Source organism: Dunckerocampus dactyliophorus, chromosome 2, assembly GCF_027744805.1.
Source record: "Dunckerocampus dactyliophorus isolate RoL2022-P2 chromosome 2, RoL_Ddac_1.1, whole genome shotgun sequence".
NCBI classification, from domain to species: domain Eukaryota; kingdom Metazoa; phylum Chordata; class Actinopteri; order Syngnathiformes; family Syngnathidae; genus Dunckerocampus; species Dunckerocampus dactyliophorus.
This window is the reverse complement of record NC_072820.1, coordinates 18,396,408-18,415,247: the sequence shown is the minus strand read 5'-3', so window position 1 is coordinate 18,415,247 and position 18,840 is coordinate 18,396,408.

The following is an 18,840-nucleotide window of genomic DNA, read 5'->3' as shown; positions in this document are numbered from 1 at the left end:
TTCACAACACAATTTAAAAACACAAATGGAATTTTGACTAATTTTCCTTGAAGGACCATGGGGGTCATGGACCAATCACTTCATTGTTTCATTTGTTATTTTTACAAGGTGGAAAATAAACATCTAGAGATTTTTTTTCCAGCATTTAAAAAAATATATATTTTGGATTACTTTATTTTTTCATAATTATTTTAATTAAAAAATTGTATCATACATATATTTTAGATGTCAGAAAATAAACATTGATTGCTATTTTAACTTTTTTTTTAGATGTTTTAGATGTATTATTGTTTAAATGTATTATTTTTTTAGGCCTTTTTAATGTTTACATTTTAGATGGCAAAAATAAAAAAAAATGTTATTTAAATATTTGTTCACATTTTTTAATGAATATTTTAGACGAGTACAAATTTACATTTTTTTAAAGCTATTTTAATTTTTTTTATTTCAGATAACAGAAAATAAGAACATTACATTAAACAACACATTTATATCTAAAATGACAAAAAATAAAAATGTATCTATCATATTTCACAATTGAATAAATTAAATTAAAATATATTAATTAAAAAATAATGAACTGTTATTTATTTTAGTATTATTTTTATGACATTCTAGGTGGTAAATAATATAAAAATGGATAAATGGAGTATTACTCTGTAGCATTTAGCAGAGCTAAGGTACAGCAGGTACTTTATTTATACTCTGTTATTTTTAGAGCCACAAAAGTTACAATGACGCTGTGAGGACAAACCTCCTCAATGAGCGACTAGCAGGCTAAGGAAACGTTGTATATATTCAATGACCAAGCTTTGTTTTATTATTCATTATGGGTGTCAACATTTCAGCTTCTCTTTACATTTTTCCTTTTTCACCTATTTTCCCATTTTTGCTGTGTTTTTTAATTTAATTTAATTTTGACAATGTGCCGCGGGCCAATAAAAAAACAAAATGACCCTTGGGCCGCATTTTGGACACCTCTGGTGTTTGGTATTGGACTCCTTAAGCCAACTGGGAATCATTGGTATTGATTGAGGATAGATTGCATAAGTTTATCAAAAGCATAACACAGCCAATCCAATAAGGGTATCTTTTCAGGGGTTGGGGGGTTGTATACAGCTGTCCCACATTTAAGGGCAGTCATGAAACAGAGTAAGAAGCGGTGAGCGCGAGGGAGGGACGCTACATAGATTGGGTGATAAATCTTGTTCTGATCAGGTTTCTCTGGTGCCCTCACCCCTCACTCTCTTTCTCGGGGTAATTAATCAATCCCAGACTGCGGCCATTGATCGGCCCCCTCGCAGTGTCCCTCGCTATGTTTACACTCCTCGATTGTGTTTGCCACTAAGCCCCTCGATGCTGCTCAATCTCATCGCCACAAGATGTGACACTCCTCGCCCTCTGATGCCATCAACCAAACGCACCATCGATTGACATCTCCGTGAAAATCAATCCACTTATTTTTTTTGGTTTATCATAATCCTTTGTGGTAATGTTGCATTGCGGCTCGCGATACATAACGTTTTTGTTACGCGCAATCAAAGCAGTTGTAGGATTCTGTGCCAAGACTGATGGTTTATACGTGCTACTGTTGAGTGGCTTCTTTCTTTTTCTTTTTGCACTTGCGCGGCAGTTCGGAAAGTTAAAAGTGAGATGATTTGTTTCATGGCGCATTCATTATCCCTTTGTGAGACAAAACGTTTTTAGATTTTGACGTTTTACTCTTTGGAAGTGGTTAACTTCTTACACTTGCACAGTTCACAGTGCTAGTTAAAGTGTTGCCTGAACGATTCATGTTTTTTTTAACAAGTGACAAAATAATATATATATTTTGCTAAATAAGTATTAAGACTAAATATTGTTTTTACATTTTACTCTTAACAGTGGTGAACACTTGTATGTTGAACATTTGACTTCAAACATTGTCTGTACATGAATGTCTTACTTGACCGTTTACATTACGAGATGCAGTTTTCATTGACGTTGAGATCAAATATTGTTTGTACATTTCTAAACCACTAAAACCTTGGCTGAACATTACATCACATGGTGCGCTTTCGTCATGAAAGTTAAGACAAAATATTGTTTTTACATTTTACTCTGACCAGTGGTTAACCTCTTTTTGCACAGTATTAGTGCTAAATAGGTGTGTCACGAGACACCTAGCCATGAGACGAGACTGGGTCCGAGGGATGACACAAGATTTTAACATTAATTTTAAGAAAACTAGAATAAAAAAAATATGACTGGACAAACAAACTTTTTTATTTAACTGAGTCCCAAAAGAGTGTGGGTGCATTTTGAAAAGTTTATTGTCCCACACATTGACACGGAAGGGATATTATTGTCAGCATTTTTTTAGACAAAATAGATGACATGGTAACATATAATAAGCATCATATATCAAAATTAATTTTAATATGTCATCTTTCACTCTGGTAAGGTGTGGAATTGCTGTTTATGACATTTTTTGTCATTTTCTCACAGGCAGTTCCTACTGCGACCAGTCCAGGGTGTACCCCGCCTCTCGCCCAAAGTCAGCTGGGATAGGCTCCAGCATACCCCTGCAAACCTAATGAGCATAAGAGACATAGAAATAATTGGATGGATGAATTCCTACTGTCTGTATAACATTTGCATCATTTCTTGAAATGCTGGCTTTTCAACTGTATTAAAGAGCAGCATTTCTTTTGCAATGTATTCATCTACACTCTCTGTGAACGCACACTATTTTGGTGTAGGTGCTGAAACCAATGCACAGTGTGTATGGTGTCCTACCTGTTAGGAGATGAAAGACAAGGAAAACATGTGTTACCGGTACCAGACCTAGGGCAATCTGGACCAGTAGCAAAGGCTACACAGACTAGGGAGTACTGTGCAGCCAACAAAAATGACTCGAAAACAATAGCGAGAAGTCCAAACTTCTCATGATTGAGCTCGGCGGTGCATGGCTAGAGCTAACCGCTCTAGTCTCCCTAAGGTATCACTCAGCACCATGATGCACCCTCTGCTGGCGTAAACATGGCGTTACACTGTCAATGAGCTCTCGACACCCCTGGTATTATCTAAAACAGGGTTGCTCACACTTTTTTTGCCTGCACGGTACTTTTAAAATGACCAAGTCCCAAAGATCTACCTACTACTATAAATATAGAAAGCATATATATTTACTATATTTATTTAAAAAAAATATGAGTAGGTATTTATGTACGTTATACATGTATACCAGGAGTGCACACACTTTCTCAGCTTGCAAGTACAAGTCAAAATAAAACATATAAAAGTCTATAAAACATATAACATACATAAAATGTAACCAGTAAACTCTGAAATTCTATTGTAAATATTAAAGATTAGCATTTCACATTCACATTTTCAAAGTTTACAGGTAATCAAAGTAGTTGTTATCATAATTCACTTCAATATGGAAATATGGATAATTCCACATAACTCCTAAATAGTTGTGTACATAACCTGAGTACTGGTAATATGTCAGTCACATTAGCTATGTAACGTTCATTAGGGCACACAGTTCATGTATTACATCCAGTTAGCATCTGCTATCAAACATTACTGATAGACAAGAATTTAAAATGATGATGCAAAAGACGATGCAGCCGAAGTCAAGGCAACATATTGAAAAGGTTTCACCAAGGGACACATTTTTAATTTCATCATGAAATAATAGTTTAAGAAGCGAACGTGTAGAAAACACTGATTTCTGTAGTGGAGTTCATGACGCCAAGCAAAGCCAGTAAACAATACACTTTTTTTCTATGTAACTGGCCGCTACAAGTGAACAGCTAACTTTTGTTATAGATACAGTATAGACATCTTACCGCAGAGTTAGTTCATCCATAATCACAATAATAAAGATGAAAGTTGCATCTTCGTGTGTAGCTTGAAACGCTGCGGGGGAGCAAGCGTGAATCAGGAGGGGAGCTTAATGTCAGCTGACTGATGTCATATGACAACTGCAAAGTGACCAAAACTACCTTGGCGATCTACCGGTAGCTCACGATCGACGTAATGGCCACCCCTGATCTACAACATTACCTGCAGACTCCATAAAGCTTTTATCTGCTATGTGACTCATTACATTGCACTTTGGAACCTCCGGCATTAAAAGTTAAAGGGATAGTTCGGATTTTTTGACATGAAGTTGTGTGACATCCCCATCTGTCGCCTGTGCGTTCATGTGTATGACGAAGATACTCGCATCTTCTTCCGCTGTGCAACACATACGTAAACAAGATGGCCGTGGCGTTCCGTTGCGGAAGTAGGTGAGAGATACGGCGGGAGACTAATTAAACGCCGAGCGTTTTGTGAGATCTGTTTTTTTGAGAAGGCATTTTTGTGATGCAAATGTTTTAATCTTTTGTTTTGAGAAGCCAAACTCTTTACGTAATTGTTCCCAGCAACTAAGTGGAACTACCTTCTTCGTCACAGAAATCTGACCAGAACTGGACTTAGGAGACCAAGTGGGGGGGTAAGTCGCTGTGATTGGACTACAATGCTGATGCGGATGTCATACAACTTCATGTCAAAAAATTCGAACTATCCCTTTAATACAAAATGTTGTTTTTACATTTAGCGCTTAGCAGCGGGTAACTACTTTGTACACTTGTATAGCTGTTAAATTCAAATGTGATTTAAAGATGCCTGAACATTTAATAGAGGTCGTATCTACAACATGACTCATTATATCAGGTCTCATGTCTTTGACATTAAAGTCACATTTTTAAAATTTCACTCTTAGTTTTCACGGTGGCAAACTTCTTTTTACACTTACTATTAATGTAAACATTTTTACTTCAAACATTGCCTGTACTTTGAGTTTTTGCTCTATATGCGATGTGACTCATTACACTGGTGCGATGCATTTGTCAATAAAGTTAGGATAAAATATTGTTTTTACATTTCACACTAGCCGTTAACTTCCTTTTCTACTTGTATGAGTGTTAAGGATGTTAAAATCTTACAGTTTGGGGACACTTTGACCTGGAACGTTCATCCATTTTCTATACCGCTTGTCCTCACTAGGGTCGCGGGCATACCGTCGCCTATCCCAGCTGTCTTCTGGCGAGAGGCAGGGTGCACCCCGGACTGGTCGCCAGCCAATCGCAGAACCTTGGAACATCTATTTGCATGATTTCCTCCATATATAATTACAATGGCTGTCACTGCCGCCAGGTAAATTTAACTAGAGCGACCTCATCATATGATTCACTTTCACTTCAAGTCCAGTCCTTTACGTGATTCACCGTGCTCTTTGAGGCGCATGACGTGCGCAGCTCTGAGCTCCTGCTGCACACCAATGCAGGAGAGCAGCACAAACATGATATTTTCATTCAATTAGTAACTTGAAACACTGCAGCATGTTGGAGCCAGATGAAAAATGAGCAAGTATATACAGTACCATTAGCTGCAACGTGGCGCTGTCTTTAGTCTGTCAACGTATTATTAGAATGTACTGTACACACAAGCTGGCGACCAGCCCAGGGTGTACCTGCCTCTTGCCCAAAGTCAGCTGGGATAGGCTCCAGCATACCCCCGCTGCCCTAATGAGGATTAGAAAAGGCATGGATGGATGTACACACAATGGCCACTTTATTATGCTACACCTGCACATCTAATGACGTCCAATAGAAAATGCCTTTTATAAAGATAATGATGGTCACTCTCAACATACAAAACCACAAATTATATTTAAAAAACTACGTGAACAAGGAAAATCTAAAATAAAAATGATGTACCATCATAATACAATCATTTTTAAAGTGATCCTGTAGTTTAGCCTGTTGTATATTCTACAGTAAGTGATGAATGGCATTAACAGTAATGTTTCATTGATTTTTTTGGTGATTTTTTTTTTATTGCGCAGCATGTTTTGTTAGCATTAACAAATCCAAAATGACAGCAATGGGATAGAGTGTTTTTGTGGGGGACATCATTTTATGACATGTACACTTGGCAGACACTTCATCAGTTGCACCTGCACAATGGGATGGACTGAAAAAGTACACAATACCGCCCTTACAAAGATAACATTGCTGACTTTTGATTGATACTGTCAGACGCTTTTTTAAAAAAAAAAAAAAAGTAAATGGCTTACAATTTCTCAAAATATTTATTGTATTTAATAATTTATTATTTCACATTGATTGGTAAAAAAACCAACAAATCCATTCCAATTAAATGTAACGTGCAGTTTTATTATGCATATTGATTTATTCCTTGAATTCAGTTTATTTACTGTTTTCTTTATATAATTGAATTCATATAACAAAATGCTTACCATTGCACATTTTGTTTAAAATGAAATGCATGAAAATGAAATATAAGGTGCAGCTTTATTTTTGTCATTATTGTTTTATTTCTTTTACGTACTTTTTTGTTTTGATTTTGTAATTCATTTAACAAATGGTTTACTGTCGCACATTCTGTTTGGTTCGAATGAACAAATCCTCAAAAATGAAATATAATGTGCTGTTTGAAATGCTTGTGTTTCGAAGGCTTTACACAGTGCTGGTGTTGCTAATGTTGTCTCTGGAGAGTGTTTTACATCTGAAGTAAAGTCCAAAACGGAACAAAACAAAACATAACAAGTCAAAAAAAAAGGAGGCAGGGAAAGAGTGTTGCATGAAATCCATATAATAGTGAGCGCTCATGTAGTTCTCACCTGGAAACAAATAATTCCACCAAATAACACAATCACCTTGATTTTGAATTGAATGAATATAATAATGAGCACACAAAAAAAGTTCCTGTTCTGCAAGTGAAGTGGCGCTCAGCTCCACCTCCGCCATGATTGCTCCTTCACGTCCAAACAACACAGGATTGGAGCAGCTTTGAGTGGGTGGTGTGGTAACGCAATCTGTTCTCCCCCCTGCTGGGCGGCACTGTTGAGTCCAGCCTTTTCTCTGGCCTTTCTGCAAGGAGGAAAACAAGGGAAGGAGGAAAAGGACAAACAAAAAAGAATGTGAGAAAAGAAGAGAGCGACTTGTGTGCGTATGCTGCTGTCTTAGCTGATTGTCATAATTCACTTTTGGATGCTGGCGTTTAAAAACGGCAACTCCAACATTGGGATTGGTTATTTTGATCATTAAATGATTCAGAAATAAACATATTTTCTCATTTAATTCTATGAAGTCCATTACCACGAAGTGACTCAAGTCTTGAGTCAAAACTCCTATTTAGTGTGTCTGTTTTGCATCTTTTGAAATCACGTTAAGGTCAAACCAAATCCCTTCCAGGTCGGTGATTCAATTATCTCCATCAGTCGTAATGTAAATAGTCTGTTCAACCTGTGGCCATCATGTAATGTTTGTTAGCTGTGCAGATGAGTTGTTTTACGTGTGATGGGGTGGCATGGCGCAGGTGGTAGAGTGGTTATCTCTCTACCAGAAGGATGCTGGTTTGATCCTCTGTCCTCCTGTCACATGACTAAATCTGACGACTTTCCAAACCCTCTTGGCGACATATTTTCTGAAAAGCGACTAGCGATAAATCTACACCGCAAAAACTATATTTCAAGGAAGTACGGTAAAAAAAGTCCCATTTTAAGCAACCATTTCTTATTTTTTTCCTAAAAAGAAAAAACATCTTGTCTAGCAATTTTCAAGTATAGATATAGATATTTTTTTGCCAGAAATTAGTTCTTTTTTGTGATAACAAGCTAAAAAAAATAATTGTGATTATTATTCAGCATCAGAATTTGCCTTAAATTAAGAGCAAAAACTGCTTACCTAACTTTCTAAATTTAAGAACGGACACACACACAGACAATAGAACAGAAAGATTTGCTGATTTCGCAACAACACTGCAATTTTTATTCGAGAAAAATAATCTTATATTAAGAAAGTACAACTAGCCAATTCTTATGAAAATATTTTTTGCCAGTAACTACTTATTTTTTCTAATGAACTAAAAACCTTATATGATTCTTCTTCAACAACAGATTAAGAATATTTGTCTTAAATTAAGAACAAAACTGGTTTCTAAACTTCCTAAATTTAAGAATGGACTCACACACAGAAAATAAATGTAAAGATTTGCTGATTTCGGAAGAATGTGAAGGCTGCAAAGCAAATTTCATTGAGCGTACCAAGATTTATTCAATAAAATCTAGTCATAACATTTGTATAAAATTATTAAACTTGATTCAAGAAAATATTACTCTTTTTTTATCTAGCTTATAAACGTAAAAACGAGTGAATTTACATGCAAATCATGCCAAAAAAGAATTCTGATTTCTTTTTAAATAAAAAAGTTCCATCCATATAATTTGCTTCATGTTTTACCGAGCATATGACAATAAAACTCTAGAATCTTGAATCTTGAAGAAGTAACCAAGATAACTAACATGCCCGACAAGAAAAAATGTCACCTGCAAGGTGGCTGAGTGGTTAGTATGTTACCCCCCCCAATCAGGCAAGCAGTGGTTCAAGTCCCTGTTGCAACGTGTCTGTGCAGAGCTCACATGCCCCTTCCATTTGCATGGTAGGTTAATTGGAGACTCTAGATATCGTAAGAAAATAGAATAATACGCCTACATCTAGAATATGTAAAAACATTTTGCTTAAATCTTGGCTCATAAAAGCACATTTTATCTCAATTTAAGACTCTTATAAAGCATCTGGCTTACTTCTTACCTTGTAACAAGAACATTTTACGTAAATCTAGCTAAGTGATTAAGAACAACTCGCTTATTTTTGGAGTCATTATATTTTGAATTGTCTCAAGAAAAATATTCTAGTTATAAGGATTCTAGCCAAGCAAATTTTGCTTACCTCATTGGCAGAATTTTTTGCTTGAAATAAGAAAACTTATCTCAATTTAATTTAATTTGGGCTTCTTTCATGTACGGCTGTTTTTGCAGTGTAGCGACTTTTTCTGGAATCGTTGGAGACTTTTTTGGTATTTGGAGACTTAAAAATGAAAGCTCGTATTGTTCTGCATTTTCTGTTCTCACTGAGCAGCGAAGTCCCCCCCGCCCAGAAGCAGTCACAAGTCGTCAGTGCACAGTCCGCTCCCGCAGCACACTGAGAGCAAAGTGGAGGTCTACACATCCAAAGTGCAAATGAACCCTGCATGCGCGAGGCGTGGTGCCTCTGGGATGGATCTCGCCCTGTTTTACAGAGCGGGATAAAAACAAAAATATTTCTTTATCTTCATTAAATTACTACTCATTACATTCGGACTCGGTCACTTGCCTGTCAGTGTGTCGGAACGTGTGATGGAAGAACATTGGGTGATAAATGAAACAAGTAGTCCTAACTGCAAGATAAAGGGTGGAGGCTGGATGCAATTATTACGCTGTCTAGATTTTGAGAGGCACTGGCTGAGATCAAATATTACAAATGTTTTATTTTGATGAAGTGATGGCCAATTTTAAATGAACAAACCAAGAATGAAGTTTATTTGTTGTCCAAAACGTAATTGAGGTGTTTTTACACACTTTTTTTTGTCTCTCCTACGAGGTTATGCTTTTTTCCTAAAGCATCTGTTACAGCATCATATGGAAATAATATGCAAATTAGCAGATGACATCATCTAGGGCCTTCTAAGGCCCTGTCCACACGGGAACGTTCTTGGCATTATTTTTTGGGCGGGTTGAAAAAGAGTTGCGTCCGCACTGTGACGGATTAGTAAATAGTTGCATCCAGACGGGGACGGATCACTGCGTGAAAATGATGTAATAATGTGGCGCTATGTGACACACCAAACCATAGAAGAAGTGAGAACGCATGCGCATCAGTCTGTCATCCTCCACTTTCCATGGCTCGTCTAGACTTATGACAATTACAGGTGTGTCATTTTGGGAGTATAAGACAAGAAAATACCAGGAGAATGTTGACTGCGGCGAGTCATGACACTTGAAATATTCCGATATTATGTCGGATTGTCATCAAAGCTCACTTCTTGTCACGTGATGGCTACGGGTGGATGTCAAGTAGCGGATTGCTCGTCAATACGGAAACGAAGAGCCGGCGTTTTCAGATTTTCCCACTCTGGAAGCAGTTTTCAAAAAAGTCATTGTTTAATAGTATTGATGCCATATTTGGTTAGGACAAATCTACAGAATCTGCAGTTCGTCTAGTCCACCTTTCAATCTCTTACTTCCGGGTGGGCATAAATTACAGTTAAATCTAAATTGGAAAAGATAATATCTATGAATAAGTTATCAATTATTGTATCGATCTTGAGAAGCAAAACGTTATCGGTATAGGTTTGAAAAAAAAGGTTGACGTTCATGATTAGAGTGGTTATTGTTGATTGCTTATTGTTCCACTTGTTTGACAGTCCTCTTCCTTCTCCTTCGCGTCATCTCCGACCGGTGTGGCCCCGAAATACTCAAACACTGGACAAAATTATTCGGACACCGCTGCTTTGAGTGTGTTGTTTCTTCATCTCCTCCTCACGTGTTGCTTTCTCCTCCTTTCTATGTCTCGCAGAAAAGCCAAAGAAAAAGCCTGACGTGCGGATTATTCCTGTGATGCTTGGTGAAGTGAGGTCTTGTCCTCTAGGTTTCGCTGGCTTGGCTTCACTTGATGGAATAAGGGATTTACACAATAATCCTGCTGCAACAACCCCTTTTAAATACAGATCTCAATACTCTATCTAGTTTGTTATTTATAGATCTTGCAAAGGTTTCTTTTGACAGAGCAGCAGTCCCACCTTCTGTCTTCTCTTCCTCCTCTAACACCTTCTGTCATCAGGTTGTTGTTTTTTATCCCCTACCTTCCTTCAGGTGTGTAATATAATCAACTAGTCTCACCTTGACACAGGACACTTCATTAGGCACACCTGCCGAATCTAATTAGACCCAACAGCTGTTTATAAAAAAAAATTCCAGATATTTTTGTCTTTGCATGTCACCCGCTCTGTAGTCTTTTTTGTACCTTAACGTGTCAAAATGACATCATGACATCATCTCAACTATCCATGAACATACAGCCCAGATTTCTATCAATTTTTGTATCGACCACACAAATAGGTTAAAATTGAGGTTATTGTATTTTATTATCACATGTAAAAGTTAGATTTAATGCCACACATGACATTTGATTAGATATACCCGCACTGTCTTTTATTCATACGGTATTGCACGTAACAAACCTACTGTTTTGCATCATTCTGCGACGTCAAGTGTCCAAACAAAGCATCCTGCACGTTGGCGACTCACTCTCTCATTTTTTATTGAGTGCTACCGCGAAATCAACTGCCATGGGGTCAAAGAAAGTTGTAAAGAAGGTGATAAACACTGTTGAATTCAAGATCGCCAGGTTGTACAGAAAGTCTGCATCAAAAATAAGTCCCATCCTTTCACCATTTATAATTATTCATTTAGGAATATAATTTTGGTTTTCGACGGACCTTTTGGAAAGTATAGCGAAAACAGGTTGATGTATGCTTAATAAAGTGTCCAGAGAGTGCTAACGAGGTCTCCGCTCAGCTTGCCATTCATCCAAAACGCTCTTTGACGAACCCGTCTAAGCTCTGACCCCCCCACCACCCAACCAAACGAGCCAAGTCAAGACTTCCTAAACGTCATCCATATTTCATGTAGCATCACTCTTTTTTCCTCCCATCTTTCTGGACTTCCAAGTCTGGCCTGACATGGCTATTAGACAATTGCAATCGACTCTGTGGTCCATGTTTTATTCATGTCCTCTGAACATCTGCTTGTCAAGAATCCCTCCCTACCTCCCCCATCACCACCGACCCGACGCCCCCCCCCACCCCCGTCTCTCCCTCCAGGGACTGCTGCCTTGACTGGCTGTAAATGAACGTCAAAAGCGTCTGTCAGGACCACTGGAGGAATCTTTCATCACTTTTGGGCCGAGGTGAGTCGTGTACACTTTTGGTGCAGCGCCCCAAAAAAGTCAACAATGGACAGCACCCCCTTCCTGACACTCAGCTGGTGTGACAATGAAATAAGCCTCTGATCCTAATGGCGCCGTGTGTGTTTTTGACACTGTCTGTGGCTGCCTGACTCACTGGAGCCTTATGCCAGGGAGTGGAGGGGAGGAAAGGCTGACCGCTAACAAGTGCACACGGACTGACTCACAGCCGCCACAGTACAGTATGTCACACGCCGCCTTTATATACTACATTCTCTTTCTCACTCTGCCACCCTTCCCACAGAAAATGTGTTCCTTGCTGAAAGGTGAATAACAGTGGCATTTTTATGTGTAATGTTTGATGTGATGGCGGCAACAACCAGTGACAACAAACTTTTTCCGACCGAGGCTGCATTGAAGGATGCAGACGGCCACTTTGATACGTTTTGTGCATTTCAAGATGCAATTAACTGCACAAAGCATCCACATCTTGGCTTTATGTCATAGGTGACAAAGCAAAATAGTGTATTATGTAACAATATAGCTCATTCATAATGAATTCATTTTACTTAGGGCATTCTAAGCGGTATTATCAGGAATGGAGCTAAGAAAGCAGGTTACCCTCATTACCCTCATTTCACAGAAATGCCAATAATGATGACATGAATAAGGTAGTTGAAAAGTTCAGTAGCTACTTTGTAAATGTAGGACCAAAACTGGAAGAAAAGATCCCAAAATTCTGCTCAGTATAGACAGGAACCGGCGGCTCTCTGGTGGTGGGGGCTCGGCCTGGCTGTGTGGGGCGGACCTTGCTGGGTGGTGGGAGGCAGTGCCTCTCCTTTCATACATTCTCAGTGACAATTACACGTTCACACATGCACGCACATTTATGCACGTATACATACATGCAGGCATGCACACATACACATCTACAGAGATACCTGTACACGGATACATATACACACTCACTGTACATAAGTACTACCCCACTTAACTCACTGATTTATCCATGGTGTTATCATGTTGGTTTTATTACAGTGATGGTAATGTCAGCAATAAGATCATGATAATTACAAATGTGTGCATTACATTTATTGTGTCTTCTTTTCTCTTCTTCTCTATCCCCTCCTGCTCCAAATTTGCATAACAATAAACTCAAATGAAGTCAAATACAATCTATATAACAGGAGAAGAGTATCTTACACTTTTCCCTGGCCGAGCAAATCTGTTTAGCATGTCAGGGCATTTAGATCAACAATACTATCGGCCCCAATGGTTGGACAGGACAAAAAAATGTATGATCTAGTAAATCTAGTAAATTTCTAGTAAATCTAGTAAATAAACAGCTAAAATTATGCATAAAGCAAACAATAACCTGCTACCCAAAAATGTCATACACTTCTTCTCAACAAGAGAGGAGAAATATGACTTCAGGGAAAAACTAAACTTGACAAACTTGTACGTGACAACAACGAAAAAAAACATTTCGGCACGTGAATTCAGATTATGAGCAAGGAACTCAAACAATGCACTATTATATCCATCCATCCATCCATCCATCCATCCATCCATCCATCCATTTTCCTCCGCTTATCCGGGTCCGGGGCAGCAGTCTCAGTAGGGAAGCCCAGACTTCCCGGTCTCTTCCAGTTCCACCGGGAGGACACCAAGGCGTTCCCAGGCCAGCTGTGAGACTTAGTCCCTCCAGCGTGTGTCGATCTGCTTGTCGACCTCACGCTTCATCCTTCCCTCACTCGTGAACAAGACCCTGAGATACTTGAACTCCTCCACCTCGGGCAGGACCTCATTCCCAACCCGGAGGGTGCCATCCACCCTTTTTCGACCGAGAACCATGGCCTCGAATTTGGAGGTGCTGAGTCTCATCCCAGAAGCTTTACACTCAGATGCAAACCGTCCCAGTAAACGCTGAGACGAGATCGTAAGGCCCCCAAACTGGACTCCCTCGACACCTTGGCTGCACTTAGAAATTCTGTCCATGAAAATTATGAACAGAATTGGTAACAAAGAGCAGGCTTGACTTACTGCTGGCAATGAGAACCAGGTTCCTGCTCCAGTTGTACAAGGACCGAATGGCACGTAGTAGCACACCACCAATCCCATACTCCCGGAGCAGCCTTGTCCTCCCCTGGAATGCAGGCGAAGCTCTGTCAAGGTCAGAGTTGAAGACTTGACGAACGGGAGAATCTGCCAGATGCTCCCAGCACACCCTCACTACACATCTCCCAGGTGCGTACGACAGTCAGGACCCTTTCCCCAACCCAAAGGTGTAGGTAAATGACCCTCTCGTTCACTGGGGATGACGCCAACATGGAGGCATCGAGCTGGGGGGCAATTAATAAGCTCACTACCTCTCCCCTGCGGCAAGTCCAGAGTAGAACAAGGTCCAGCCCCTCTCGAGGAGTTTGGTTCCAAAACCCAATCTGTGGGTCAAGGTGAGTCCGATTATGTCTAGTTGGAATGTCTCAACCTCTCGCACAAGTTCGTGCTCCTTCCCCACCAGAGAACTGACATTCCATGTCCCAAGAACCAGGCGCCTGCCCTCAACTGCCACACAAAACACATTGCACCGAACCCTTATGCTTTCCCTCGCAGGTGGTGGGTCTACAGGGGGGACCCTTTGATTTTGTTCAAAGGGTCTTCTGAATCACTCTTGGTCTGGCCCTTCATCTAGGACCTGTTTGCCTTGGGAGACCCTAGCAGGGCCATATAGCCCCAGACAACATAGCTCCTAGGATCACTCGGTCACTCAAACCCTCCAACATGATAAGGTGGTGATTCACGGAGGAGCCATTATAAGGCTGAATCCCAATTCTACCCCATAGCCCTTCCCCTTCGTCTTACCCCTTGTCTCACCACTTCCCCTACCCATTAAAATCTAGGGCCAAGGGGCACAAACGTGACACTCTCTCGGCCAGTTCAGTAATGTAGATTCCCCTCGCTAGCGAGCAATTTATTTCAATTTATTACAATGAACAGGCTAATGTGGTCGCTATCTAATCGTTGTCTAATCAATTATTAAATTCAGTAGATATCAGATATCGGTGTTAGCTGCCTACTTTTAACTCACGAAAACCAAAAAGTTAAAAAACATGACGAATATTTACGTGGAGTAGCAAATGATCGAATATATAATCAACCATGAGTGACGCTACTGTGAAACTCAATAATTATGCGTAAGTACTTACATTTATATGTTTGTTTCGGTCTCTGTGCTTCCATCTTCTCAGTGGGTGTTGTACTGTAGCTCCGCCTACCCCTTCGTTTCAAGTGTGGTTGTTTTCAAGGGGTATGCACCCCTTACCCCTCGGTTTAAGGAGAATTGGGACACCACTTGATTCTCGTGAATGTGTAAAAGCTATGGGTAAGGGGTAAGACGAGGGTAAGGGAAGAATTGGGTTTCAGCCTAAGACTTTACAAATGAAATAAAATTGTAGCTAGGTGATGGACATAAATAATCGATGTTCAGTCAAGTGCTGCTGGGCAAAATTCATGGGGCACAATCAGTCATGCCTCCACACTTAAGAGTACGCCAATGACCCTATGCTCTTTCCTTAGCAACTTAGCCAGAGTGTATCACTTAGATAGTTGCGAAAGGACAAGCAGAGATGGCAGCATTCCAACTGTTAAGTATTTTAATTTAGCAGTGTGTCTCTTGGTTGCAATGCTTCCAGTAGTGTATATGTATGTTAGATTTTTTTCTGTCCAATCAGATTTTAGCTTCTATGCATTGCCATATTTGGCCAATCTGCCCTGGGCCTTCAGAATCAGAAGTGCTGGCCCCTGTCACATACACACTATTAGCAATGGGGCTGTTTTTTTTTAGCCACCCACATTACAAATTCCCCACTCAGAGCCAGCCAGTCGACCCCCAGTGACATCAGCACTTTTCCGTCCGCTGATTGGTTGATAAGAGCAAAACTGTACGGTAAGACGTGTTGGACATGTTGGACAGTGACAATTGCTTTCTACAATTGAGTGGCAGGGTGACTCTGGTATTAAACTTCACACCCATGTCCCAGCATAGCGGGGTACCCTTTCACAAGGACAATGCCCTGCCTCTGGTACTACGCTTATACTAGCTTTGATTTTTTTCTGGCTGCTAAATAATTTCCCAAAAGATGCAACAAACACACTGGGGGCCTTCCACATTGATTAGTGCTGCTTTTTTAAAAAAAAGTCTTCTACATTATTCATTAAGCATCCATCTTCTTCACTTGCTGATCCCTGAAGAGAACTTACTGTATTAGAAGTGACACACATTACTCATCTTTTTGCTATTTCAAAGTGGCATCATGTGAAGACTACACTCGTGGACCACAATATTACTGTAGCTGGGGTGCAGAGGGCAGCCTGGGGTCCATTTATCTGCATAATCTGCAGATAAAATTAAACGTGGCCCTCATTAGAACATTACACAGATAATAAAGAAAACTGGAAATGTCCCAAATCCCCCCAAAAATGGCACCTGTAAAGCAAAATGGCAGATGATCTATGCGTGTGTTACTGTATCGGTTCTGTTGATTTTTATGTATTCTGTTTTGATGAACATGTGTAGCAGATTTTCACACTCTAGTGAGGGCGTTTTGGGCGTTTCATCCGGGACTCCTAAAGTACTGTATGTTCATTCTTACCGTGATACACATGTTGGCAACATTTTATTAGTTTTCAAGTACAGTGCAACCTCGGTTTTAGTACACACCCGTTTTCATGGGATTACGTTTTTGTCAAGAAATATTGCTACCAATATGTCTCGGTTTTTGTACACTTATTGTATGGCCACACAGTGCATCAAACACAGTAGTCGAGTGCCCAAAAAAAGCAGCCATACGTTGGTCTCTGCGAAGAATGCATTCTGGTTCCTTTAGAGTTGGGACACTATAGACAGATTTTGGCCAGGGAATCCTTTAAACATCTTTATTATGTGTGTGTGTGTGTGTGTGGTTTATTTATTGATAGAACACACAATTCTGTATCCATATCCTTCCTTTCGCCTTTGAAGCACTGTTCGGTGCGCTGATGAAACGTTCAAGCCCACTGCGTAATTCTTGAGGAATCTGTGCTTTTTTTTTTTTAATTTACGACAACAAAAAATGTTGTAAGTGCCAAAACTTTGATAAAAAAGGTGATAAACACTCTGAATTCAAGAAAGAAATTGTAACAAAGTACCAAGGTAGCATCTGTTCAGGATTATAATGTAAGCGTTCCTAGTTAACACAGGTTGCAGGGGGAATGCTTTAAGCAAGACACATAACAGATAGTGAGATGGGCCAGTGTGTGATGATGATTGTACCTGCTGCTGAAGTTTACAATAAAGTTCAAGTGAGCAAGTATACAGCTTTAATTGTCCACTCTTAAAGTTAAGCTTGTAATGGACAAGAATGAAACCGCATCCACGTGGCTCTTCTGTCCCTCCCCCCCTCCCTCCACTCATCTCTGTGTTTGCTAGTCTTCAATGAAGGTAAAAGTCATGTCAAATGTTCATTTATCCATTTAATTCCTCATTTATATGTCTTTTGCTTTGTTTGTTGCATGTTAAACTGTAATTATTCTCTATAAAAATGTGTTTTGTGTTCATATTTTTAGATGTCGAATTAATTTAAAAAAAAAAAGATTTGTTTTTAGTATGTTTCGGTTTTCGTCTGACCTTTTGGAATGGAGTAATGATGAAAACCGAGGTTACCCTGTATGTTAAATAGAGCGGCTGGCAGAGGCAAACATGCAGCAATGTCCAAACACTCCAAACAGAGAATTGATCCAAAACCAAAAACAACCAAACCCCATAAAACACAAGGAACGGGACAATGCTGTGCATTAAAAATGCTGCAATCACATAAATGATACAGAATGAAAAAGCAACTGCAAAATAAAAATGTTGCAAATGTAAAAAAAAAAATGTTAACGTAAAACAGAGTTGCGCCTGTAATACTGTTAAATATTACGTCGTAAGACCACATTGGAGAGACTATGTCTCTCTTCTGCAGCGTTTATATGATTGCAATATTTTTAATGTGCAGCATTTTCCCCTTTGCATGTTTTTATGATGTTTGTGTCTTTTTGGTTTGGGATTATTTCTGTGTTTGGAATGTTTGGATGTTGCTGTGTTATTCACGGTATTGTTAAAGCCCTCCAAAAGGTGATTGAGATGCCAAAGTAATCATAATTGGATTACCTCCAGTGTGTTAAATGAATTAAAAATGTAAAGAATACAAATTTCCAATTTTTCTATATACGGCCCTCAGTAGAAAAGGTGTGGACCCCCTCGATCTAATGAGATCCAATAAAAAAATCAGCCTTTCCATCAATTATAATGCTCAGTTTTTGCTTGCCAGTGTATCTCAGTATGATACACTGCATAAAAAGGCTTTTTCCTCTTTTTCTTTCTTTGAGAGATGATTCTGAGACAAGTACTTTAAAGTTGCGGGCCATCTATCTCTCCACCTGGCAGGGAGGTGAGTGACAGGCCGTGCATGCATGATCACATCATTATTCCCACCCCCTCAACAACCATTGTCCTTTCATCACTCAAACTTTACACTTCTACAAAAGAAAAACACAGATGAATTCCTATTGAGACGTTTTGTTTTTAATCCAGAGAATCGATGTGGGCGGGTCGGATCATTTCATAAATCCACGGCGGGGGCGGTTAGGTGATAAAATAGAACATTTCCAGAATTAGCATCCTATTTATGCAGACCACAAGTCAACAAATTGGGATTTCTGTCTGAGGCACTGAAGGCTAATTGGTAATTGATGAAGTGATGGCCCACTTTGATTCTACTGGTTGCATTCATGTGTGTGTCTGTGTGGAGTCATCCTTCACTGCCTCCTCCTAGTCACTCTCTCCTTCTTTTCACTTACTCTATAGATTTTCCTCACATGATAAATTGGACTCAGGGATCCAGTGAGGTGTGACCAGGTGGCGGAGAAGTAGAACTCTTTTTTTGTCTTTAATTAGGCTTCAGACCTTTGTGAA